Source organism: Coregonus clupeaformis, chromosome 11, assembly GCF_020615455.1.
Source record: "Coregonus clupeaformis isolate EN_2021a chromosome 11, ASM2061545v1, whole genome shotgun sequence".
Classification (NCBI taxonomy): domain Eukaryota; kingdom Metazoa; phylum Chordata; class Actinopteri; order Salmoniformes; family Salmonidae; genus Coregonus; species Coregonus clupeaformis.
Window position 1 is genome coordinate 44,592,744 of NC_059202.1, and position 7,947 is coordinate 44,600,690.

The 7,947-nt window shown below is 42.5% G+C and overlaps 1 pseudogene; it reads right to left on the reverse strand.

Annotated features, from left to right (window-relative positions):
* Window positions 1-1,282: 1,282 nt before the first annotated feature.
* LOC121577174 lies at window positions 1,283-7,947 on the reverse strand (annotated as a pseudogene).

Below are 7,947 nucleotides of genomic sequence, written 5' to 3' on the forward strand. Positions count from 1 at the left end.
CCACTCAGGAACATTCAATGTTGTCTTGGTAAGTAACTCCAGTGTATATTTGGCCTTGCATTTTAGGTTATTGTCCTGCTGAAAGGTGGATTGTCTCGCAGTGCCTGTTGGAAAGCAGACTGAGGCAGGTTTTCCCCTAGGACTTTGCCTGTGCTTAGCTCTATTCCTTTTATTTTGATCCAAAAAAAAACTCCCTAGTCCTTGCCGATGACAAGCATACCCATAACATAATACAGACACCACCATGCTTGAAAATATGAAGAGTGGTACTCAGTGATGTGTTGTGTTGGATTTGCCCCAAACATAATGCTTTGTATTCAGGACAAAAAGTTCATTTCTTTGCCACATTTTTTACAGTATTACTTTAGTGCCTTATTGCAAACAGGATGCATGTTTTCAAATATTTTTATTCTGTACAGGCTTCCTTCTTTTCACTTGGTCATTTAGGTTTGTATTGTGGAGTAGCTACAATGTTGTTGATCCATCCTCAGTTTTCTCCTATCACAGCCATTTAACTCTATAACTGGTTTAAAATCATCATAATTGGTCTCATGGTAAAATCACTGTGGTTTCCTTCCAATTTATTCAAAGCTGCAATATTTAACTTTTTGGGCGACATGACCAAATTCACAAAGAAATGTGAGTTATAAATCTGTTATTCTCATTGAAAGAAAGTCTAAGAAGCGATATATCTGTTCTATGTGGCTATTTCTATGCTTCCCGTTCTTATGTTTCATTTTTGCGTCTTTTACTTTCGGTTTTGTACACCAGCTTAAAAAAACTGAAAATATAATATTTTGGGTTACTGAAAATATATTTCACAGTGGTTTAGATGGTACAATTAAACTCTGTTTTGTCACATAAACTGAAATTAGGTGAAGTATTAGAATTTTAGCAACCAGGTAATTGCGGAGCGATGGAAATACGTTTTCAAACTTTTTTGTGTCATCCTCAATGATTTTAAATGCAATATCCACATGTGTGGTTGTATTGTGTTTTAAATTGTCAAACAAATCTATCTACCTATCTACTGTATCTATCACAAAAAAATAAGACATCATGATGTGGACAAACTGGGGAATCTTTGTCTCCTTTCCTGCTACCTCTCCTGATGAATGTCCTTTCTTACTTCCTTTCCTTTTGCCTCCCCCCTCCCCTTCTCTCCTCTCCATCCCCTCCCCTTCTCTCCTCTCCATCCCCTCCACTCCTCTCCTCCCCTCCCCTCCACTCCACTCTACCCCTCCTCTCATCTACTTCCTGGCTCTGTCCAGCAGGTCTTTGAACAGCTCTGGATCCTGCCCGGCCGAGAGTTCTGGAGTGTTCTTCGCCAGCCAATCAGAGGAGCGGATCTGTTGCCTCAGGGCACCAATCAGGGAGTCCAGACTCTATGTGGGGTGGGACGTCTGGAAGTCCAACAAGACAAAGTCTTCAATGGCTAATGGGATGGCATCAAGGGCGGGGTTATCCTTCTCCCCTGGCTATTCTGATGATGAGGTGTTCTTCGGAAAGGGAGTTGACTTGACGGACACAGCTTTGTGTGAGCCTGTTGTGTTCCTCTTTGATGTCATCTTTGTCCCTTCCTCCTTGGTGGCCTCGTTGGTTGTGCCTGTGTCAGGGGTGGATGTGGACCTATCTATCTCCTCCAGGGCCTGTTTTCCTGCCTCTGTCATAATGAGAGGAGAAAAAGAGATGAACTGATTGATGAAGGTACCGAGCGTCAGGTGTTGCTGTCGGTCAGTGAAGACGATGCAGAACCAGCCAGGAGTGGAGCAGTGGAAGGCTTGTGTTTCAGTAAACACCTCCACAGGGACAGCTCCTCCGCAAACGATGGCTCACGCAGGTACTGACAGACAGGGGGAGAGGGACAAATGAGAGAGAGATGTTGTTGTAGTTGCTGTTGATGTTAATATCATTACCACTACTACTAGACCTACTAGTATTATTATTGCTTTATTACTGTTAGTCCGACCATTGTTGATGTATGGGTACTTTGACAATGTAAGTAATTTAACCTGCCATGTCAATAAAGTCTATTGAATTGAGAGCGAGAGCGAGAGCGAGAGAGAGAGAGGGAGAGAGAGAGAGGAGGAACCATGTCAGGAAGAACCAAGACAGCAGCTTCTCACCATCCAGTCTTCTAACCCCAACCCTGGGTCAGTGTCCTTACCTTCCTGAGTTCTGCCCAGATGTAGAAGCAAGCAGGCCGGTGGAGGTAGGGGACTCCCATGCTCTGTAGCTCCTCAGTCATGTACCTGTGAGCGGCCTCCATTCTCAGCCTGTTCTCTGGAAGAAACCTCCCATCGATCCAATCTACAATAGAACACAGGTAGGTTAAACTCCCTAATGAGGGTGATACAGTATGTCCTCTCATCTAGTGCGTGTGAGTGTGAGTCTGAGTGTGTGTGTGTCTGTACCCCTGTCCTGGAGCAGCCTTGCCATCTGATGCTGTATTGGACCAGGGACACCGTGGAACATCCCCAGCTTATCCAGAGCTTCGACCAAGAGTCAGAGTACACAGTGCCCACACGCACTCCTGCTATCGCAAAGTCCTGCACAAGGACAACACAAATGAGACGGGGTGAAAATAATAGGAGGGCCAGATAACCCCCAGATAGTCCCCACAACAACATGTACGTACAAACACATGCAGACACGTATGCTCACGCACTCACACACTCACATACAGTGCATTCGGAAAGTATTCAGACCCCTTGACTTTTTACACATTTTGATATGTTACAGCCTTATTCTTATTCAGACCCCTTGACTTTTTTTTAAATCTATCTACACACAATACCCCATAATGACAAAGCGAAAACAGGTTTTTTGAATTTTTAGCAAATGTATTAATCATAAAAAACAGAAATACCTAATTTACATAAGTATTCAGACCCTTTGCTATGAGACTCGAAATTGAGCTCAGGTGCATCCTGTTTCAATTGATCATCCTTGAGATGTTTCTACAACTTGATTGGAGTCCACCTGTGGTAAATTCAATTGATTGGACATGATTTGGAAAGGCACACACCTGTCTATATAAGGTCCCACTGTTGACAGTGCATGTCAAAGCATAAACCAATCCATGAGGTCGAAGGAATTGTCCATAGAGCTCAGAGACAGGATTGTGCTGCCTGCCCGGCTAAACTGAGCAATCGGGGGAGAAGGGCCTTGGTCAGGGAGGCGACCAAGAACCCGATGGTCACTCTGACAGAGCTCCAGAGTTCCTCTGGGGAGATGGGAGAACCTTCCAGAAGGACAACCATCTCTGCAGCACTCCACCAATCAGGCCTTCATGGTAGAGTGGCCAGACGGAAGCCACTCCTCAGTAAAAGGCACATGATAGCCCGCTTGGAGTTTGCCAAAAGGCACCTAAAGGACTCTCAGACCATGAGAAACAAGATTCTCTGGTCTGATGAAACCAAGATTTAACTCTTTGGCCTAAATGCCACATCTGGAGGGAACCTGGCACCATCCCTACAGTGAAGCATGGTGGTGGCAGCATCATGCTGTGGGGATTTCTTTCAGCGGCAGGGACTGGGAGACTAGTCAGGTTCGAGGGAAAGATGACCGGAGGAAAGTGCAGAGAGATCCTTGATGAAAACCTGCTCCAGAGCGCTCAGGACCTTAGACTGGGGCAAAGGTTCACCTTCCAATTGGACAACAACTCTAAGCACACAGTCAAGACAACGCAGGAGTGGATTCGGGACAAGTCTCTGAATGTCCTTGAGTGGCCCAGCCAGAGCCCAGACTTGAACCCGATCTAACATCTCTGGAGAGACCTGAAAATAGCTGTGCAGTGACATTCCCTTTCCAAGCTGACAGAGCTTGAGAGGATCTGCGGAGAATGGAAGAAACTCGCCAAATACAGGTGTGCCAAGCTTGTAGCGCCATACCCAGGAAGAATTGAGGCTGTAATCGCTGCCAAAGGTGCTTCAACAAAGTACTGAGTAAAGGATCTGAATACTTCTGTAAATGTAAACCTGTTTTTGCTTTGTCATTATGGGGTATTGTGTGTAGATTGATGAGGGGAAAAAAACTATTTAATCCATTTTAGAATAAGGCTGTAACGTAATAGAATGTGGAAAATGTCAAGGGGTCTGAATACTTTCCGAATGCACTGTATGCATGTGCAGGCACACGCACGAACACACACTCACTTTAGACTTGCTGAAGAGAACACATCACATGTGTTCTCTGGTGGTCCAGCAACCTGGAAGCACACCATTGTTAATGTACATTCAATAGGAAGGGTTTGTGTGTTTGTCATACCTCTCCATGCTAAGGTCCCTGTGGAAGGTGGCTGTTTCTTCAAACACCGTCAGCACGTACACCTCATCTACAATGGTGTGCAACTCATGCCTGAGACAGGGGGAAGGAATGGAGAGAACAGGGAGAAAAAGTGAAAATAATTATTATGAATTTGTATTGCACTGTTTTAAGATGTTTATTGTTCTTTATTACAAAGGCAATGCAAGCAGGCATTAAAAGCACTCTATCAGTAGGCAACCTGAGGGAGCAGTGTGTAATAGAACATCGCTGGTTTATGGTTACTGCAACTCAGTGCATGGGTAGGTCTGTAGAGGGTGCTAATGCTGAGATCACCACTTAGACTACAACGGATGCTTTTGGGAGAGTCCTCAACCCTTAGTTGTACTTTACAATAAAATTACAGTCATGATACTTGGATGCTCTATGCGCTGAGGGAAAACATATTGTACAATATGGAAATATGATGTGAGGAAAAAATTTACCTCTTGGCAAACTCCAGGAAGCCAGTAATCTCCGGAGGGGAGTAGACCTCAGCCAGGGGGTTATGGGGGTTCACCAGGATCACGGCTCTGACATTCACCCCCTGGCAGGAACACAACAAGGGACAGTTATACCAATGATGATTGTAGTGCCTGTATCTTCATTTATAAATTGAAAACTATTCTGTTGGGGGGGTCACAAAGCACTGTGGTTATGGACGAGAAGAGGGAGCCACAGCCATTCATCACCACAACCTGAACCCACACACACACAAATAACAAACTAGCTTTATGAGTAAAAACATTCTTCATAATTTAAAGATTGAGTAAGTAAGAATTTTGTCCACAAATGTACCGAAATGTCTATTATATGTAAATAGTTTACGATTAGTGAATGCCATAATGTAGTTATTTTGTTAGATACGTCCGCCTATTAGCTGAAATCGTATTTTTTTCAAAGCCATTTTAGTTGTCGCTCTAGCTGTTCGGTATGAACAGATTCACAAATCATGTTTTTAAGTGAGATATAAGGAAGTCCATATTTAACCCCTTTTTTTAGACACTAAACTACTTCCATATACTGTACTTCCAATCATTTGTTCAACTTGTACCGGGCTACATTCAGACGAGCCTTGTGATGATTGTAGGAGTCCTAGAGCAAAACAACTGACATGTTCGTGAGCGTGAGGGTCTCACCTTCCATAGAGAAAGTTTGTGTAGCCCAAACTGTTCGGACGCTACAGGCAGAAGTTGGCAGATCAGCGGTACCGACTTCAGACGAGTTCTGTGACGCTTGTAGGTCGTAGAGCAAAAACGGAGAACACCATTGTGTTCGCAAGAGTCTCATCTTTCCATATAGGGGTCATAATAATTTGTAGGCCAAACCAACCGATTTTCGGGACGTCTCCTGGTCTGACAAACACCGATGTAGCTCTGCCACCTTCCACCGCAGATGCGGAAGGCCGACATCGGCGGATGTGGTGGATTGAAACGCATCTTAAATAGGCTGATTTTTATGGGCATTTTTGTATTATGCTAACTAGATTTCCATGGGCATCGACTCTAAGGGGTTAACTCGGAAATATGAAGTTATTTCAGAATGAAAGTTACCTGGCTAGCGCATCATGCTTTGTGATATTATGTTAGCTAGCTTTCCCCAGTTTGATTATGTGTTTTCACTCATTGCATCTGTATGCTTGTTGCGTTCTCCTTGGTTTCCACAGCCACAAAGTCAAAATTGGCTTTTTGGTCTTGATTTAAGGTTAGGGTTAGGCATAAGGTTATCAGTGTGGTTAATGTTAGGGTTAGGTTTAAAATCACATAAGAAGAGACATTTTTGAAATAGGCACGCTTTACGACTTTGTAGCTGTGGTAACTAGTGACGACCTTTCTCCCTGGTGAACTTGTTCGTTCATGAGCTGGCTGCTCATTCTAAATAGTATAATCTAATCTGTTCAAAACAGTGGCAACATGTGCAGCAGTGGTCATTTGGTTTTTGAAATGCAAAAGTGAAATAGGTGTATTTATTCTGTTGTTCAAATGTACATATCACTTTATATATCTTCTCAAAGAAACTACCGGTAGTTAAAAAACGTGCCATCATATTTCTTTCACGCTGCTTTGTTGACAACTCCAACCACCTTGCGCCCCGGGTATTCAGCCAATCAGCGGCCGCCGCAGTCTTTAACTATTCATACCCATAGATTAATAGCCTACAGTCATTGACGAATGCAATCAGTTTTCTGTGAGCCTAAGCACTTTTACTGTCATTAATTTGGTTAATGAAAGTCATTAATTGAGTCGAGTCCACTGCTATCACAAGCCTAAATGAGTCGCTATACTTATAATACAGTAATAATATAATGAAGTAGTCTAGCAATCACAGCATTCCTTAAAGGCCAGGATTCTTAAAGGCCAGGATTATACACAAGACTAGAGCCATTATACAGTACTATAAGGGCTGAGGAGAGCTCAGTTCACTCACCTTGTCTGCTCTCAGTGGGTCGGGGGAACCACAGTTGTGAGACAGGAACCTGGACACCTCTTCTCTCGTTACAGAGGGGATATCGTCATCATCATCATCATCCTCACCATTTTTACCCTACCATCATCCTAATCGCTGCTCTAATAAACATCTTCCTTCTGTGTAATAAACATGTTATTGAATTGTAGTTTAAATGCCTCTAATGAATACATGTACCATAACCATCCTTTTCAAATAACACATGACAATGGTTTATCATTCTGATTGACAAAGTCAGTGATAAGCAGTGGTGTAAAGTACTTAAGTAAAAATACTTTAAAGTACTACTTAAGTAGTTTTGGGGTGTATCTGTACTTTACATTAGTATTCGTATTTTTGACAACTTTACTTCAATACATTCCTAAAGAAAATGTACTTTTTACTCCATACATTTTCCCTGACACCGAAAAGTACTAGTTACATTTTGAATGCTTAGCAGGACAGGAAGATGGTCCAATTCACACACTTATCAAGAGAACATCCCTGGCATCTCTACTGCCTCTGATCTGACAGACTCACTAAACACAAATGCTTTGTTTGTAAAATATGTATGAGTGTTGGAGTATGCCCCTGGCTATCCATAAATTAAAAAAACAAGAAAATGGTGCAGTCTGGTTAGCTTAAAATAAGGAATTTGAAATGATTTATACATTTACTTTTACTTTCAATACTTAAGCATATTTTAGCAATTACTTTTACTTTTGATACTTAAGTATGTTTTAAACCAAAGACTTTTAGACTTTTACTCTAGTAGTATTTTACTTGATGACTTTCACTTTTACTTGAGTCATTTTCTATTAAGTTATCTTTACTTTTACTCAAGTATGACAATTGGGTACTTTTTCCACCACTGGTGATAAGCAATGTGGAGCAACCACATGAACCTCTCTCCATCCCCTCTCTTCTCCCCCCTCTCTCACCCGTTTGTGAAGCAGATCATAGCACAGCTTGTTCTCACTGGTGCCCATGTTGATTATGCCCTGGAGACGAGAGACACAAAAATATATCAATCTATCTTTCAACTAATCTATGAATTGTTATGTCTAGCAATATTTACAGATACATTTGCCACAAAGTGACATGACAAGTGATATGACACCAAATACAGTTCTGAAACGACTGGGGAGCAGCAGCATGGGGAACAGCAGCAGTGTTGGAGACTCACATTGGGGTCAT